The sequence below is a fragment of the Pongo pygmaeus genome, chromosome 1, assembly GCF_028885625.2.
Source record: "Pongo pygmaeus isolate AG05252 chromosome 1, NHGRI_mPonPyg2-v2.0_pri, whole genome shotgun sequence".
Taxonomy (NCBI): Eukaryota; Metazoa; Chordata; class Mammalia; order Primates; family Hominidae; genus Pongo; species Pongo pygmaeus.
In genome coordinates, this window is record NC_072373.2 from 180139779 (window position 1) to 180158760 (window position 18982).

The 18982-nt window shown below is 43.1% G+C and overlaps 1 pseudogene; it reads right to left on the reverse strand.

Annotated features, from left to right (window-relative positions):
* Positions 1-5335: 5335 nt before the first annotated feature.
* LOC129036881 (small ribosomal subunit protein uS5-like) lies at positions 5336-6223 on the reverse strand (annotated as a pseudogene).
* Positions 6224-18982: the final 12759 nt, after the last annotated feature.

The following is an 18982-nucleotide window of genomic DNA, read 5'->3' on the forward strand; positions in this document are numbered from 1 at the left end:
CCTCCTCTGTCTGTCATGTTCGGTATTCTGCCTTGAGAAATGCTCCCTCCCAAACTGCGCTACCCAGCTGTCTGCAGGAACCCTCTGGTCCAAGGGTGTCTCTCCAGGATCATTTCATGGTCCTCTGTCTCTATTGGTTTGCTCCCTTCTTTTGAAAACTTTAATTGCTTCCTAAGAAATTGGGCAGGGGTGGGGGAATTTTCATCCATGTGGACTTTTCCGTATTCTGCCCTTGCACTTGATCAATAATTCAGCTAAGCATAGAATTCTGGGTTGGAAATCATTCTCCTTTAGACATGGGTGCCCTGCACTGTCTCGAACACCTAGAGTGACCCTTGAGAAGCTTCATGCCTTCTGATTCATGTTCCTTATGTGCAACTTTTCTTTCTCTCTGGCTGTTTTTGAGGATTTTTTTTTTAATCTTTGGAATTCTAGAATTTCACAAAACATGTCACATGGTGGCTTTTATCATTAATTGTGCTAGGCTCTGGGTGGCCCTTTTCAATGTGGAAACTTGTGTCCTTCAGTCCTGTGAAACTTTATTTTTCCTTAGTAATCTTCTGTCTGCTTGCTCTCCACAACTCCTGCGAGTTGGAGCTTGGGCCTTCAGCACTGCTTTTCCTGTGTCTTTTCACTTTTCTGTATTTCCCTTCTGCTTGTCTTTCTCTTCTACTCTCTAGGCTATTCCGTTATATATATGTCCCAACCATTCTATTGAATTTTTAATTTCAGCTATCATACTTGTTCATTCTCTGTTCTTCCTTCCCCCCACCCCACAACATAGATACAGCCTCTGTATTTATCTCTCTGAGGATATCAATAGTGATTTTTTTTTCCTCCTGTTCGCTGACTTATCTCTGTCTTCTCCGGCTTCCCTCTTTTGTTTGGTTGCTTTATTGTGGTCTCTCTGTGGTTCTGCATCTCTCCTCCTGTTGGATGGAGGCTTCTTTAATCTTTACTGGTCCTTGGCTTTTGTCCATAGTTAAGGATAAGTATCCAAGAAGTTGACTGGCATTGGATGTCTGTGAAGGCAGATGGGGCCGATTTCCCTCTGGGTGGACCAGACAGGACTTCGCCTTTTGTTTTGTGGGGGGGGGGGACACATAAATATTAAAAAAGGGGAGTTCTTTTCTTTGGGACTGCCCTGTTTCTTCAGTAAGGTAGGATGGATGTGGTGAAGAGGATGGATTCTGGAGTCAGATCACTTGGGTTTGAATCTCAACTCTGCCACTTTCTAGCTATGTGACCATGGACAAGTCACTTAATCTTTTTCTGCCTGTTTCCTATCTGTAAATTAGGCCTAATAAGAATAGTACTGCATGGGTTGTTGAGTTTATTTATGTAAAGTTTTTAACCTGGCATATAGTGATAGGTCTGGAGTCGCTGCCATGTTTTTTATAGAGTGGGAAGACGGCTGGGGCAGGGGGATCTGGCTGTTCCCTAAGCAGATTCTCAGTTAATCCTGCTGTTTTCAGCCCTTTCTGGCCTTCAAATCTCATGCCCTTTTCCCCCTCTACAGGCAATTGCCTTTCTTCTCATTGGTACATCTACTGCAGGTCTTATCTCAGAGACAATAGAAACCAGTTGGCTAATCAAAAAAAAATTGTTTCAAGCAATAAATCATTAAAAATGATTTTATTTTGTTTTGACTGAAAACATACTGATGCCTATTCCATTTTCTTTGAGTATGGACCTGTTAGTTGGAATTCCCTAAGGTCTTTCTTGCACAAATCCCAATGCATAAAACATTGTCTACCGTTTCCAGGTTCACCTTTATTGTGCAACTAAAACTTAAAAGGCGCTTATGGAACAATCTGAGTACAGATTCCTTCTAGATTTATGTGATTTCCTCCAAGTCTGTTACAACTGCTTGTCTGTAACTCAGATAAACATTTTTTCTTAAATGGCAATCTGCTTTCATTGAGTCTTTTAAAGTGTCCAACATAGTTTTCATAAAACAACTCCCTTTTTACAACCATATTTTATTGGTTTATTAATATTAAATGGAATCACATAATTACAAAAGCAAGTGCCACTGGCATAAACAAGTTTGGGAATAAGCAATTGTTTCTGGGAAAGCAGACAGATGAACTGGAAGAGATGTATTTGGGCGTTGGAAGGAACAGCCTACCTGACGAGGTTTTCAGCCCATAATGTTTGTAGAGAGGCTGGTGAGTGTGGCTCCTCTGAGAATGCTCACTCAGTGTTGGTGGATCATGAAAGCTTAGGTTGTGCTGTGGCTTCTACCACTCACACCTCCATCTCCTTTTAATCTTATAGAAATTTGTTGAACTCTCTCATCCATAAATGACTTGTCTTCCTTTCTTCTTGTCCTTATGGGTTTATATCTTCTCTTTTCCTGTCATTTTAAGGGGAGAGAGTATAGAGAAGGCAAGCAGATAAGCCTTAAAGTTCAATTTTTATCCAATTCATTTTTATCCAGACAATTTTATCCAGTCTTTTTAATTTAAGACTCCGAATATCCAGTAAGCAGCAGATCTCCACAAAGATGACAAAGCTGTAAGTGACAGAAGCAAGTTTGAAACTCAGGTCTCTCTGAGGCTGTAGTGGATACTGTGGTGTTTCTGTCTAGATCCCCTCTCCAGGGTTGACACAGCACCCCCCACCTGCTGGGGATTTTGGTTGCTGGCTAGTCCTGTGGCAGCTCACTGGAAATTGCCATTGGCTATGGGAACTGCCTCACTCTAGTATACTCTTCCCTTCAGGGGTGGCTGTGACCATGACTGGCTGAGGCAGGGATATAAAAGCCCAGCCCTCTTTCCCCAACTTGAGACAATTCTGAGGGGCCACCCTAGCTCCAAAGTTCCATAGAGGATAGACTGAGATGTTGCAATTCATTATGGGTCAGCTTGGCCCCATGTCCAGCTGCAGGTGCGACTCCAAAGAGCACTCTCCAATGAGCCTTCTGCACACAACTCTTAGTTCCAGAATCTGTTGCTAGGAAGCCCAATATAGGGCAGAGGCCATGGTCTGTGCTTATCTTGGCACCTCTTCAGGTAGTGGAGACTCAGTTCCCAGGCTATTTTGGGGCAGGATTCATTAGCAAGGAGAAGACTATGATAGTGTCTCACACAAGACCAGGAAAGAAAGGAGAGAAGACTCATGCTTGGTATTGAGTAGATGCTCAGGTCATGTCTGTTGTTGGTGATGGCACGGTAGAATGGCCCTGGGTAGGAGGCACCAGGCTTGAATTGTCTAAATAATAAATAACCACCATCCAGGAACTGTAACGTGCTCAGCAGTTTGCATGCCATGTGTGCTTGCATGTTGCTGTGTGATGCATGTGTGACTGCAGGCCCCACCTTACAAATGAGGAATCAAAGGCTTTCTAGGGTCACTTGCCCAGGGAGTGCAGGGCTGGGCTCAGCTCCAGGGTCCTCTGACTGACTCTGCATTCTCTGCTTTCTCAGGTGGCTCTACTGGGCACTAGTGAGTGACCTCAGCTCTGTAGGCTTCAGTTTCTCTCTGGCAGGAGAAGTGAAGTCGTTTAATCTGAGAAGCATTCTGGGACCCCCATCAGGGTCTCCTCCCTTTTCCAATGGTTTCCAAGGTATCAACTGCTGCATCGCATCTGAGTCACCATGGGACTGGGGAAACTGTCACAGAAGCAGATCTGGCTTATGGACAGGAAACACAAGAGAGAGATAAGCAACAACTTTCCAGGATAAAAAGCATTAAGGACGGGATCTCCATGGCAGTGTTGGAACTTGTTTGTTTGTTTAGTTTTGATGTTTTTCTTTAGTGACCCAGAGGTGATCTTTCCAAGACGCACTGATTTCTGGTTGGACATTTTAACAACGGTGTGTGGCATTTCAGAGTCAGCATTTCCAGGCTGCTTCTGCTCTGTCTTTATGGCATCACTGGCCTCCATCTGAACAATTGCGACTTCTTCATTATCTCTCTTTTATTGTTGTTTGGAAATATTTTTATTTTGTCCCTGCTCTCTAAAAAATGTTTTATTATGGAAAATTCAAACTTATACAACAATAGAGAGAATAACATGATGAACTCAATGTACCTGTCAGCGAGTTTCAACAGTTATCAGCCCGTGGCCAATCTTGTTTCACCTGCTGCTGCTCACTATTCTCATCCTATCCTGCCTCCAGGTTGTTTTGAAACAAAACCCAAACAGCATATCATCACATCTATCAATATAATGATGCATTAAAATATATAATTGTAATATCATTACCATACCTAAAAGTAACAAAAAATTCCATAATATTATAAAATATATAGCGTTTAAACTTCCTAGGTTAACTTATAATTTTATTCTATTGTTTTACAATTTGTTTGATTCAGGATCCCAATAATTTCATATGTTACAATTGGCTCATAGTGTCTTTATTTGTTTTTAATGTATACACTCATCCCTCTTCTTTCAGCTGTGTATTTGTTGAAGAAACTGGGTTGTTTATCCGTTTTCCACATTTGGATTTTGCTGAATGAATCCTATGGTGGTGTTTAATGTGTTCATCTGTTCCCTGAGTTTCCTGTATATCACTAGTTGCATCTAGAGGTCTCATCAGATTCAGATTTGATTTTTGGCAAGAACGCCTTGGAGGTGGTGCTGTAAACTTTTACCAGGGAGCACAAACTGCCTAATTGTCATCTCTCTTTTTGTTATTAGCAGCTGTTGATGATTACTGACTAGATCCATTATTTCTTCAGAATTTGCATATTAGTAATATTTATTTATTTATTTATTTATTTATTTATTTTGAGACAAAGACTTGCGCCAATGCGGTGGCGTGATCACGGCTCACTGCAGCCTCGACTTCCCAGCTCACGTGATCCTCCTACTTCAATCTCCCGAGTAGCTGAGACTACAGGCATGCACCACCAAGGCAAGCTAATTTTTTGTACTTTTTGTAGAGATGAGGTTTCCCCATGTTGCCTAGGCTGGTCTCGAACTCCTGGGCTCAAGCGATCTGCCCACCTTGGCCTCCCGAAGTGCTGGGATTACAGGTGTGAGCCCCTGCACTTAGCCGTAATAGTTTATCATTTTTTTGTTTGTTAGCTGGACTTTTATAAAGGGTAACATCCTTTCATAAACTACTTGGTTACCCTGAGGTACTGTTCATTCAGGAAAGGCAGGGTAAATGCTTGATTCTCCCTATTTGTTTTCAGTTTTAAAAATAATGAATTTGTTCTCTAGCATTATCCAAAGGTAACCAATGAGATTACTTTGTATCATTATGAACTCATAATGAGTTCATATGGGTTTAAATACATGAGATATGTTTCAATCCATTTCAGTTTTTATCCTTTTTTTTTCAGGCTTAATTCACTTTATTTTTCTTGTATAAAAACCCTATGTTGTAGCCACAGCTGGAGCCCGGGTCCGCTGCACGGAGACTCTGGCATGGGTCTTGACGAGGTGGTCAGTGAATTCCTGATAGGGAGACTTGCTGAATACAGTCTCCTTCCAGAAGTCAGGGGTCAGGTAGCTGTAGGTCTTAGAGATGGCATCAAAGGTGGCCTTGGTGAAGTTGCCCAGGGTGGCAGTGCAGCCCCGGGCTGAGGTGTAGCAGTCATTGATACCAGCCATCATGAGCAACTTCTTGGGCACAGGCACCGAGACGATGCCAGTGCCCCTGGGTGCAGGGATGAGGCGGGCCAGCACAGAGCCGAAGCGGCCTGTCGCCTTGCAAGGGACGGTGTGGGGCTTGCCGATCTTGTTCCCCCAGTAGCCTCTGCGCACGAGGACAATGGAGAGCTTGGCCAGGATGATGGCTCCACGGATGGCGGTGGCCACCTCCTTGGAGCACTTAACACCCAGACCGACGTGGCCATTGTAGTCCCCAATAGCAACAAATGCCTTGAACCTGGTGCGCTGGCCAGCAAGGGTCTGCTTCTGAACCGGCATAATCTTCAAAACCTCCTTGAGAGAGGCCCCCAGGAGAAAGTCAGTGATTTCGGATTCCTTAATGGGCATAGAGAAGAGATAGCTCTCCTCCAGGGACTTAATCTTCATGTCCTTGACCAAGCGGCCCAGCTTGGTGACGGGCATCCACTTCTTATCCTCGGCCTTGCCTCCGCGAGCTCCGCGAGCTCCGCGGCCTCAGCCCCAGCCACGTCCGTGGCCACGACCCCGGCCCCGGATGCCACTGCCGAAACCTCCGCGGAACCCACTGCAGTTCCCCATCCCAGGGTCCCCAGGGCCTCCCCCTTGCCCCGCTGCACCGGCATCATCCACCATTTGGTGTTTTCTCGGAGAAGCTCAGTTTTTATCCTTTTTGACACTCAAATTATCCTGTTTTTGGCTAATGGAAATCTCTTCAACTTGGCTTCCGAGCCCTTTTGATTATTATCCCAGTAGTCTCTGCTAGCTTCCCTGCTTTCTAGAATGACAAGATGTACCATTTTGTACATTTCCTGCCCCAGAACTGCAATGTGCCTCTCCGAGAAACCTTTGTGTTTGTTTAGTGGGAAATGGTATTTAGAGGCCACAGTCTGGGTGCTAGGGGTTATCTTTTTAAGATCGTATTTGGTACATACAACAGAGTATATGTATTATTTATGTAATTATGAAGCATAATAGTAACATGGCTGCCTATCAGCCACAACCCAACTTAAGAATTGGAACATTATCAACAAGAGGTATGTGCTCCTCCTTTAACTTAATCCTCAGACTCCATCCAAGAGGCTGAGTTGTGTATTTATTATTTTCTTGCTTAAAAAAAGCTTTATGACATATGTATGTATTCCTAAGTATACATGTTTAGCTTAGTTTGTTTTTGAGCTTTGTAAAAATGATATAATATTTGTTGTCTTCTGGACCTGTCTTGTTTTTACCAATGTATTTTTCTAACATGTATCTATTTTTTTTAAAGCTGTAGTTCATTTATTTTCAATGCTGTATAATATACCATTATAATATACAATGCTGTATAATATACCAAAATAAATATACAATTTATTTTATTCATTTTCTTGTCTGTGGACATTTGAGCTATGTTCAGTTTTTGCTACTACAAATATTTAGCTAAGAGAGTGCTGTTACAGGCCTCCTTGTTCACAGCCTCAGAAGAATATGCAGGAGTTTGTGTGGGGCAGTGGTTATCGAACATTTTAGTCTCAGGATCCCAAAGAGCTTTTGTTTATGTGAGTTATATCTAAATATATTCACTATATTAGAAATTAAAGCTGAGAAAAGTGTATTTATTAATTCATTTTAAAATGATGGTAAGAAACTCATTGTATGTTAACATAAATTACACACTTTAAATGAAAAATAACTTTTCTGAGACAAAATAAATGGAAAAGAGTGACGTTGTTGACATGTTTGCAAATTTCTTTAATGTCTGGCTTAACAGAAGACAGCTGAATTCTTGTATCTATATCCATGGTCAATCTGTTGCAATATCATCCATCATGCATCCTCTGAAAAATACTGTACACCTGTGATACAAGAGTAAAAAAGTCAAATAATACTTTTCAAATGTATTATGAAAATAGTTTTGACCTCATGGATCCCCTGAAAAAGTTTCAAGTCCCTGGACCACAATTTGAGAATTGCTGCTCTGGAGAATACTGGTCTAGGGGTGAAATTGCTGGGTTATAGGGTCGCAGAGAACATATGCAAATGTTTGGCTATGTAAGATAATGCCAAATCATTTTCCAAAATGGCTGTAGTAATTAATACTCTCACCACCAGTGTCTGAGAATTTCCACTGCTTCATATCTTCCCTAACACTTGGTGTTATTAGACATCCTAATTTTGGTCCATCTAGTAAATGTGAAATGGCATTTCATTGTGACCTATTTGTGCCCCAGTTTCTTCCCATTTTAATCCATTCTTCTCGCCCTGCCAGATTAATCTTTCTATGAAGATATTTTGGTCATGTTATCCTTGGTCTTCTTCAAAAACTTTCCCTCAACAGAATAGGAGCAAGTTTATCATCCTTCTATTCAAGGTGCTTTACTCCAAAGGCTGAAATCACTTGGCAGTATTTCCTCTACAGCCTACTGGTACCATAGATTCCAGGCAAATGGAAATATCTACTTTACCAAACAGGCCCTGAAATTTCCCTCCTCCATGTTCTTGCTCATGTTATTCTTCTACCTTGAATCCCCTCTCTATCCCACATCTGCCTGTTGGAGACCAATCATCTCTCATGACCGCTCAAATACTACCTCTTTCAAGAAGACTGCCCACATCTTTCCCTCCCCTGAACCCTCACCACACAAGGCTTGTCTCTGCTTTGTCCCTCTACTGCACACCACCTTGGGTTCTTGTTATGAGTGCCCAGTGGCTCCTTGAGATCAGAGACTGTGTATTTTCCTTCTTGTATTCCCCACAACCCCTAATATTGGGCCTGGAATAGAGTGGGTTCTACAAATCTAGTTGTCAATGTCTCTGTTTTACACATGAGGAAACTGAAGCTTGGCCAGATTAAGAGCTCAAGGGGCTTTCTCTAGAGCTGGGGAATCAGGATCCTAAGTAAAGATAGAGCAATACAAGGTGTTCTCTGATAAAATATTTTACAGCTGATTTATCAAATGAGGGACCAGAGAGGAAGAATGGCGAGGACTCAGAACAGGGAGGGGACTAGGGCAGGCAGGGCGGGCTTCTTGGAGGCAACAGAGCTTGGAATGACCATGGGAAGATGGGGATGTGGATGAGTGGAATGGAAGCGCACTGTGCCTGGTGCTGTAGGGAGGAGAGACCTGGGCCTGAAACACCAGACTAAAGGATTTGGGTTGGATCCCAAGGCACAGTGTCTGTGTGAATCCTTAGAGCCGGGTCTCACTGCCTGCCATAGCCAGCAAGGGGCTGGCCTGGCTGGAGCAGAGACACAGGGACAGCAAGGAATGAAGTGGGAGGGCTCAGGGCCTGCAGCATGTACTGTAGCTCCCATGCCAGCTGCAGAGGACTGGGCCCACCCAGAGGCCCTGGGGGAATCTGGGGGCCCCTCTGTTGTCCTTCAGAGGAGAGCTGTTCTGAGCGATCTTTTCTGGGCCAGGGGCTGCTAGAGACTTCAGAGGTGACCAAGGTCTGCCCATGGCTGTGGCTTTTCTTTCTACCCCACTGCAGTCTGGGCTCCATCCCTGCTCTTCTTAAGACACTGGTCAGCCTCTCTCCTTCATCCTTGGTCTCCTTTTCTGTTTATCCAGGTGCAGAGGGGCTGTGTTGCCAATGTTTGGGACTTCCATTTGGTCATGGGCTGAACTACTCAGTTGGGGACCTGCTTAGTTTCTGACCAGAGGGGTTCACCTCATCCAGGTAAGGAGCCTTCCCCATAGGCCAGCTCAATTTTCAGCACTGAGTTTGGGGCCAAAGCTTCTGTTAAAAATCAGTGTCACTTAACTCATTTTCTATTTTCTAATTATTGTCCTGGTTACTTTCTTCACTCAAGGACTTGAAGAAGGTGAAGGCAGGGCAGGTTTGGGCATAATAACCTTCAGTGGCACCTGGGTTCACCCTGGTTTCTAATAGTATCTCCTGACCCATCAGGATAAACATGCTCAGTGCTTATTCAGGTGGGCTCCAAATCTCACTGAGGCCCTGATCACTTTGCTGAAAAGAGATTTTCATTGTCATGATCATCATCATCATCATCATGATCATCGTTATCATCATCATCACCACCATCATCATAATCTTCAAATAGTTTCCATTTACTGAGCACACCTGTGTGGACTGGGTCTTGTGTTAGGTACTTTATGCCCAGTAGGTCATGGGATCCTTGAATAACTGTGCAAGGCAGGTGTTAGCATCCCTGGAGAAGGACAGGTGAGGAAATGGAGGCTCAGAGAGAGGAAGTCAAAGTCACACAGCTGCCGACTGTGTGAATAGAAGGTAATGCCCAGTGCTTCCAGCTCTTGGTACAGGACTGTCAGTGGTGTCACCAGAGCAGAAGTGTCACCATCCCATGGCTAATGTGGTCTTGGGCTTTTAGAGAGAAATTGAGGCAAACAGCAGGTCTATTTCACAGTGTCTAAGTTTGTAGACTTGGCTGGCCTATTCAAACCCTTGGCCACCATCAGAGCCACCTGCCCTCCTCTCAGGGTACTGTTTCCTGCCTTGAGGGAGCCTCTGGGGTCTGCTAAATTAATTGTGTATGAAAGCAGAAGGAGCTGATAGGGTCTGTGGGACCTGTGTGATCCAGGGCTTGCCACCTAGCCTCCTTGGTGGCAAGGAGAGGTGGGATTTGAACTCAGTTCTCTATGGGCTGCTAAGAGTTTTGTAATGGTAGTGGTGGCAGCATAAGATGGTGTGTGTTGATTTCACATGAAGAAGGGCTCTGGGCAATGCTGGTATGCAGTGATTCAGGTTGTTTGCAGGAGACAGATCAGGGGAGGTTAAACCAGCTGGAGATGTTACATTTACCAAAGGACATGACAGAGAAGAGAAATAAAGGGTGGGTTCTCAGGAGGGATGGCAGGTGGTAGCAGAGGCAGCACCTAGCAAACAGCCGTTGGGCACCTGCTCCATGCCAGGCTCTGGACTGGTCTCTGTGCTGGTTTCCAAGGCCCCAGCTATGGAGCTGACCTATGTTCACCCTTGGGGAGCTCAATCAGGGAGAGACAGACATCCTGAAGGATACCAGTTGTGTGCTATGCTCTTAGGATGTGGAGTTTGCATGCTTAAGGAATCTTGTATTATAAAAAATTGAATTATAGAGACAATTGCTTCAATGGGGAAAATGAGGTTAGGGGTTTGAGAGTGTCAGACTAGCCATAAAAATGTTATTTTTCCTTCAGGAATGTCAATAATAAAGGTGCTTTTACAGCTATAAGTGTATGGCTGTTAAAGATGAACATCACAGAGCAAATCCAGTTTTAGACTTCCTCATGATTTTGTTCAAGAGGAACAGCTTTTTTTCCCCTATCACCCAGCACTATCACTAGCTCAGACCTCCAATCACCTTGACCATCCTCTGCTGGAGTAACAAAGCATGGAGTCCCTCTAAGGAGGCATCCTAAAGACATCAGGACACGCCTTCTTCAGTGCCTACCATCTCCTTCTCTAGTTCACCTGTAGCAGATTCCTCCCCTCCACTATTATAACTAACTGTGATCTGCTCAGTATAAATTGTGCTCTATAATTAAAGGATCATATTGTATTTAATTTGCACTGAAAAATCCCACCATAGGAGAAATTCTTGGAGGTTATGAGAACATTAATGGTGGTACGTAGAGGCAGTGTCATGTCACAATTAAGGGTGGGGCCTCTGGAGCCAGTCTTCCCTAGGTGAAATCCTAACTTTGCCACTTACTAGCTATGTGAACTTGGGCAAGTGACCTAATCCTCTGCGTTTCATTTCTAAATTGGGGAGAATAGAAGCATCTATTTCATGTAGTAGCCAGGATTAGAAGAGGTAATGATTGTGGTGGCTCACTACAGAGCCTAGCACATGATCAGCACTCAGTAAATGCCAACTATATCACAGGGCAGAGAGAGGAGGGGTCTATTTTAGCCTGTAGTGTGGGGTGTCTGTGAAGGAGGAGAGATTGGAGCTGGACTTAAAAGGTGGTTGACATTGGACAGGAGAATGAAGCAGAGAGAACAGAGAGACATAGCAAAGCTCTTTTGAAGTCCCCGAAGGAGTCTGGAATAACCAAGACCTTGGTTTCTGCTGAACACCAGCTGCTGTAACAGCTAAAACTCTAAAAGGTCAATAGCTTAGTGTAATAGATGTTAATTTCTCACTCACATAAAGTTCAATCAGTGGCAATGGAGGAGGAAGGGTACTCTGCACCTTACCATTATTCAATAACATGGGCTAACGGAGGCTCTGCCATTGTCCATGTGGCTTCCAAGGTCACACTGGGCACTGACATCCAGCCCGCAAATGGGGAAAGAGAGCATACAGGATGATGCAAGAAGTTTTTATGGGCCAAGCTTAGAAGTGGCACTCATCACTTCCTCTTACATTTCACTGGCTAGAACTTAACACATGGACATCTGCAAGGCAGTCTGCAGACTACAGTTTAGATGTGTTCCCAGAAGGAAAGTGAAATGGATTTGGTGACTAGCTAGCCAGTCTCCTGCCCCAGGTTCTGGGACTAAGAGATGCACCAGCCCAGAGAAGCAGCAGTCCGAAGGTGAGGACTCCGATTCTGAGCAACGAACTTGACGTTGACTCTAAGGCAGTGGGGGGAGGCCGGGACGCTGAGGGGTGTTCATCAGGAAAGTGATGTGGTCAGGAAGTGCCAGAGGATTAACTGGCTTATTTCAGCTACAAGGTAGATGTGGGAGGGTGAGGAAGAGAGGTTGGATAACCACTTAAGGGCTGTTACAAGGATTTAGGCAAGAGTTGATGAGGCCAGCACTCAGCCGTGGCCATAGGGATGGAAAGGAGGGTGGCTCTCAGAGAGTTCACTGGGCAAATTACTTAGAAGACAACTGTTATTCCATGAATCTAGTGCTCAGGGCTGTGGAGCATATAAAAGGAAAAAAAATCCCAGCCCTATCTATTGAGAGCTTATACTCTATTTATGGACATAAAACTGACAAAGATGACTTTGTATCAAAACTTTGGAGTAAGCTGGCCAGGGTCATCCTAGAGTGGCTTTCAATGGCCTCGAACATTCTCATCTCACTCCTTCTCTCTCTCTGTATATATATTTAATCTTTGCTTCTCTTTACACATGACTTCATTCTCCTAGGTGGACTGTCCCCACCAAGCTAGAACAATAGCCAAAGCTAGGCTCAGGCTTACATTTACACATCCCAGCAACAAAGAGGTAGAAATGTCTGATAATGGGTTAGAGTGGTGGTTCTCTCTAGTGTGCATCAGAATGACCCAGAGGGTTTGTTTCAACACAAACTGCTAGGCCCCAGAATTTCTAATTTAGTTAAGTGTATTAGTTCCCTAGAGCTTCCATAACGAAGTGCCACAGACTGGGTGGCTTAAACCACAGAAATGTATTTCCTTACATTTCTGGAGACTAGAAGTCTGAGATTGAGCTTTCAAAAGGGTTGATTTCTCCTGAGGCCTCTCTCCTTGGCTTGTAGATGGCTGTCTTCTCCCTGTGTCTTCACATGGTCTTTCCTCTGTGTGTGTCTATGTCCCAATCTCCTCTTCTCATAGGGACACCAGTCATATTGGATTAGGGCCCACCTCAATGACCTCGTTTTACTTTATTTTTTTAAAGACCCTATCTCTAAATACAGTTACATTCTGAGGTACTTGGGGTTAGAACTTGAACATGTGAATTTGTGGGGGAGGACATAATTCAGCTTACAACAGTAGGCCTTGGGTGGAGCCCTAGAATGTACATTTCTTTTTTTCTCTTTCCCTTTTATTTTAATTTCAAGATGTACATATACAGATTTGCCGGGGTTTGGTGTACAGATAATTTTGTCACCCAGGTAATCAGCATAATACCCAATAGATAGTTTTTCAATCCTTACCCTCCTCCTACCCTTCACTCTCAAGTAGGTCCCAGTGCATATTGTTCCCTTCTTTGCATCCACGTGTACTCAATGTTTAGCTCCCACTTATAAGTGAGAGCATGCGGTACTTGGTTTTCTGTTCTCGCATTAATTCACTTAGGGTAATGGCCTCCAGCTCCATCCATGTTGCTGCAAAGGCCGTGATCTCATTTTTTAAAAAATAGCTGCATAATATTCCATGATATATATGTACCACATTTTCTTTATCCTGTTGATGGGCATCTAGGTTGAGTCCATGTCTTTGCTATTGTGAATAGTGGTGCAATGAACATATGCATGCACGTGTCTTTACGGTAGAATGATTCTATTCCTTTGGGTATATACCCAATAATGAAATTGCTGGGTTGAAGGGTAGTTCTATTTTAAGTTCTCTGAGAAGCCTCTAGGCTATTTTCCACAATGGCTGAACTAATTTACATTCTCACCAGCAGTGTATGTGTTTCTTTACTCCGCAAGCTCGCCCGCATAGTTATTTTCTGACTTTTGTATCATAGCCACAGAATATGGTAGAATGTGCATTTCTTTCTTTTTTTTTTTTTCCTTTCTTTTGAGACAGAGTCTTACTCTGTCACCCAGGCTGGAGTGCAGTGGTGCAATCTTGGCTCATTGCAACCTCTGCCTCCAAGTTCAAGTGATTCTCGTGCCTCAGCCTCCCAAGTAGCTGGGATTATAGGTGTGTGCCATCACGCCTGGCTAATTTTTGTATTTTTAGTAGTGATGGGGTTTCATCATGTTGACCAGGCTGGTCTTGAACTTCTGACCTCAAGTGATCTGCCCACCTCAGCCTCCCAAAGTGCCGGGATTACAGGTGTGAGCCACCGTGCCGGGCCAGAATGTGCATTTCTAACAAGTTCCCAGCTGCTGTTGCTGCTGCCGCCGTTGGTCCAGGGACCACACCTGGAGAACCACTGACTTAGAGTGGTTAGCCCTTGCCCTGGTATACATATGCATTTGAATAAGAGCAGATTTGGGCTCAGTAAATTAGGAATGCCATACATTTTTAGCTGGCCAATGGGAGAGAAGATTTTGAGCTGAGAGACCTTCTGGCATTTCCCAAACCACATGACGCTGGTATTATGGCTTTTCAGCAGAATGTAGCAAAAGAAAGGGCTCAGATTTTCACATGAGAGACATCATACATCCAATCCTAGCTTTGCCCCTTCTGAGTTAAATGTGAATAAACCACATAACAACTTGAGTTTCAAATTCCTCACCCATAAACTATACCTGTAGGGTAGTTGTAGGAGTTAAGTGTAATAATTTATGTAAAGGACCTGGCACTGAATGGTAACTGTTACCATTGTTATTCATTTATTCGTTTGCTCATCAAATACATTAGTAGGAGTCAGAAGACCTGGGGTCTAGTCCCAGCTCTGGAACTTAGCTGTGTGCCTTTATGCCCCATGTAACCTTCTTGAGCCTCAGTGTTTACACCTGTCAAACAAGGAAGACTATCTCTTTCCTACTGCCAATCGTGGTTGTTTTGAGGATCAAAAATAAGAATATGAAAATGCAAGATTGACTGTGCCATGCTATACAATAGAAATACTAATTTTTTTTTTTTTTGGTAATGGTCACCAATAGGAGTAACTGCCTGACTCATAACAATTTCTTCTTCTTTAGGAACAGTGTCTGCACTAACTAATCCCATCCACTTGGCTAGAGGTGCACCCCTAACTCAGCTGGGTTGATCAAGGGGCTTCCTTGGGATTTTAAAAACTGGAATGAAGGGAAGAAAGTCCTAGGTCTTTCTGATGGTGAGTTGTTGGATATGAGGCGTGCGAGGTGTAGGTGGTTTCATTTTGTGCCATTTGGGGGAATGTCACTTCTGCCATGGATGAAATAATGCTGATATGCAGAAAGAGGTCAAGATGAGTGAAGAGAGGCCTGGGGCATTTGAGGCCCTGGCTTCTCACATTTCTGAGGCCCAGCTGCACCTCAGTCATAGGAGATACTTCAGTATTCTTCTCCTTTTAAATTTATTTTAAATTTACTCTTTTTTTTGGTAGAGATAGGGTCTCACTATGTTGCCCAGGCTGGTCTTGAACTCCTGGGCTCAAGCGATCCTCCTGCCTCAGCCTCCCAAAGTGCTGGGATTACAGGTATGAGCCACTGTGCCTGGCCTCCTTCCCCTTGAAATCTAGCCAAGTTTCAGCTGGTTTTCCAAAACTTGTAACTCTGATAAATACATTATTCACTTAAGAAGTATTCATTGACCACTTACACTCTGCTAGCCTCTGTGCTATAGGCTGGCCAAATGATACATAGTGGGCAAAGCCTTTTTTCAGTGCCCCCAGGCCTGTTCTGCCTGTCTCCTCTTTATTCTTTAGCAGGAACCTGCAGAGTCCGCACCATCCCCTGCTTAGCCAGACCAATAAACAAAATTGCAGAATCATAGAACTTAGTCTCTTAGAATTAGTAAGCCAGAGAATAAATAAATCTTAATCCTTATAGACTGTAGAGAAAATCTGTGCATGGAAGATATGAAGTGTCACTCTCAACTCACACTATGCGAAATTACCTTTTTTTATTATTATTATACTTTAAGTTCCAGGGTACATGTGCACAACGTGCAGGTTTGTTACATATGTATACATGTGCCATGTTGGTGTGCTGCACCCATGAATTCGTCATTTACATTAGGCATATCTCCTAATGCTATCCCTCCCCGCTCCCCCCACCCCACAACAGGCCCCGGTGTGTGATGTTCCCCACCCTATGTCCAAATGTTCTCATTGTTCAATTCCCACCTATGAGTGAGAACCTGCAGTGTTTGGTTTTTTTGTCCTTGCGATAGTTTGCTGAGAATGATGGTTTCCAGCTTCATCCATGTCCCTACAAAGGACATGAACTCATCCTTTTTTATGGCTGCATAGTGTTCCATGGTGTATATGTGCCACATTTTCTTAATCCAGTCTATCATTGATGGACATTTGGGTTGGTTCCAAGTCTTTTTTTTAAATTTATTTTTATTATAATAATAATTATTATTATTATTATACTTTAAGTTTTAGGGTACATGTGCACCATGTGCAGGTTAGTTACATATGTACACATGTGCCATGCTTGTGTGCTGCACCCATTAACTCATCATTTAGCATTAGGTATGTCTCCTAATGCTATCCCTCCCCCCTCCCTCCACCCCACAACAGTCCCCAGAGTGTGATGTTCCCCTTCCTGTGTCCATGTGTTCTCATTGTTCAATTCCCATCTATGAGTGAGAACATGTGGTGTTTGATTTTTTGTCCTTGCGATAGTTTACTGAGAATGATGATTTCCAATTTCATCCATGTCCCTATAAAGGACATGAACTCATCATTTTTTATGGCTCCATGGTATTCCATGGTGTATATGTGCCACATTTTCTTATTCCAGTCTATCATTGTTGGACACTTGGGTTGGTTCCAAGTCTTTGCTATTGTGAATAATGCCGCAATAAACATATGTGTGCATGTGTCTTTATAGCAGCATGATTTATAGTCCTTTGGTTATATACCCAGTAATGGGATGGCTGGGTCAAATGGTATTCCTAGTTCTAGATCCCTGAGGAATCGCCACACTGACTTCCACAAGGGTTGAACTAGTTTACAGTCCCACCAACAGTGTAAAAGTGTTCCTATATCTCCACATCCTCTCCAGCACCTGTTGTTTCCTGACTTTTTAATGATCGCCATTCTAACTGGTGTGAGATGGTATCTCATTGTGGTTTGGATTTGCATTTCTCTGATGGCCAGTGATGATGAGCATTTTTTCATGTGTCTTTTGGCTGCATAAATGTCTTCTTTTGAGAAGTGTCTGTTCATATCCTTTGCACACTTTTTGATGGGGTTGTTTTGTTTTTTTCTTGTAAATTTGTTTGAGTTCATTGTAGATTCTGGATATCAGCCCTTTGTCAGATGAGTAGGTTGCGAAAATTTTCTCCCATTTTGTAGGTTGCCTGTTCACTCTGATGGTAGTTTCTTTTGCTGTGCAAAAGCTCTTTAGTTTAATGAGATCCCATTTGTCAATTTTGGCTTTTGTTGCCATTGCTTTTGGTGTTTTAGACATGAAGTCCTTGCCCATGCCTATGTCCTGAATGGTAATGCCTAGGTTTTCTTCTAGGGTTTTTATGGTTTTAGGTCTAACATTTAAGTCTTTAATCCATCTTGAATTAATTTTTGTATAAGGTGTAAGGAACAGATCCAGTTTCAGCTTTCCACATAGGGCTAGCCAGTTTTCCCAGCACCATTTATTAAATAGGGAATCCTTTCCCCATTGCTTGTTTTTCTCAGGTTTGTCAAAGATCAGATAGTTGTAGATACACGGCGTTATTTCTGAGGGCTCTGTTCTGTTCCATTGATCTATATCTCTGTTTTGGTACCAGTACCATGCTGTTTTGGTTACTGTAGCCTTGTAGTATAGTTTGAAGTCAGGTAGCGTGATGCCTCCAGCTTTGTTCTTTTGGCTTCGGATTGACTTGGCGATGCGGGCTCTTTTTTGGTTCCATGTGAAGTTTAAAGTAGTTTTTTCCAGTTCTGTGAAGAAAGTCATTGGTAGCTTGATGGGGATGGCATTGAATCTATAAATTACCTTGGGCAGTATGGCCATTTTCACGATATTGATTCTTCCTGTCCATGAGCATGGAATGTTCTTCCATTTGTTTGTGTCCTCTTTTATTTCATTGAGCAGTGGTTTGTAGTTCTCCTTGAAGAAGTCCTTCACGTCCCTTGTAAGTTGGATTCCTAAGTATTTTATTCTCTTTGAAGCAATTGTGAATGGGAGTTTACTCATGATTTGGCTCTCTGTTTGTCTGTTATTGGTGTATAAGAATGCTTGTGATTTTTGTACATCGATTTTGTATCCTGAGACTTTGCTAAAGTTGTGTATCAGCTTAAGTAGACTTTGGGCTGAGACAATGGGGTTTTCTAGATATACAATCATGTCGTCTGCAAATAGGGACAATTTGACTTCCTCTTTTCCTAATTGAATACCCTTTATTTCCTTCTCCTGCCTAATTGCCCTGGCCAGAACTTCCAACACTATGTTGAATCGGAGTGGTGAGAGAGGGCATCCCTGTCTTGTGCCAGTTTTCAAAGGGAATGCTTCCAGTTTTTGCCCATTCAGTATGATATTGGCTGTGGGTTTGTCATAGATAGCTCTTATTATTTTGAGATACGTCCCATCAATACCCAATTTATTGAGAGTTTTTAGCATGAAGAGTTGTTGAATTTTGTCAAAGGCCTTTTCTGCATCTATTGAGATAATCATGTGGTTTTTGTCTTTGGTTCTGCTTATATGCTGCATTACATTTATTGATTTGCGTATGTTGAACCAGCCTTGCATCCCAGGGATGAAGCCCACTTGATCATGGTGGATAAGCTTTTTGATGTGCTGCTGGATTCTGTTTGCCAGTATTTTATTGAGGATTTTTGCATCAATGTTCATCAAGGATATTGGTCTAAAATTCTCTTGTTTGGTTGTGTCTCTGGCTGGCTTTGGTATCAGGATGATGCTGGCCTCATCAAATGAGTTAGGGAGGATTCCCTCTTTTTCTATTGACTGGAGTAGTTCCAG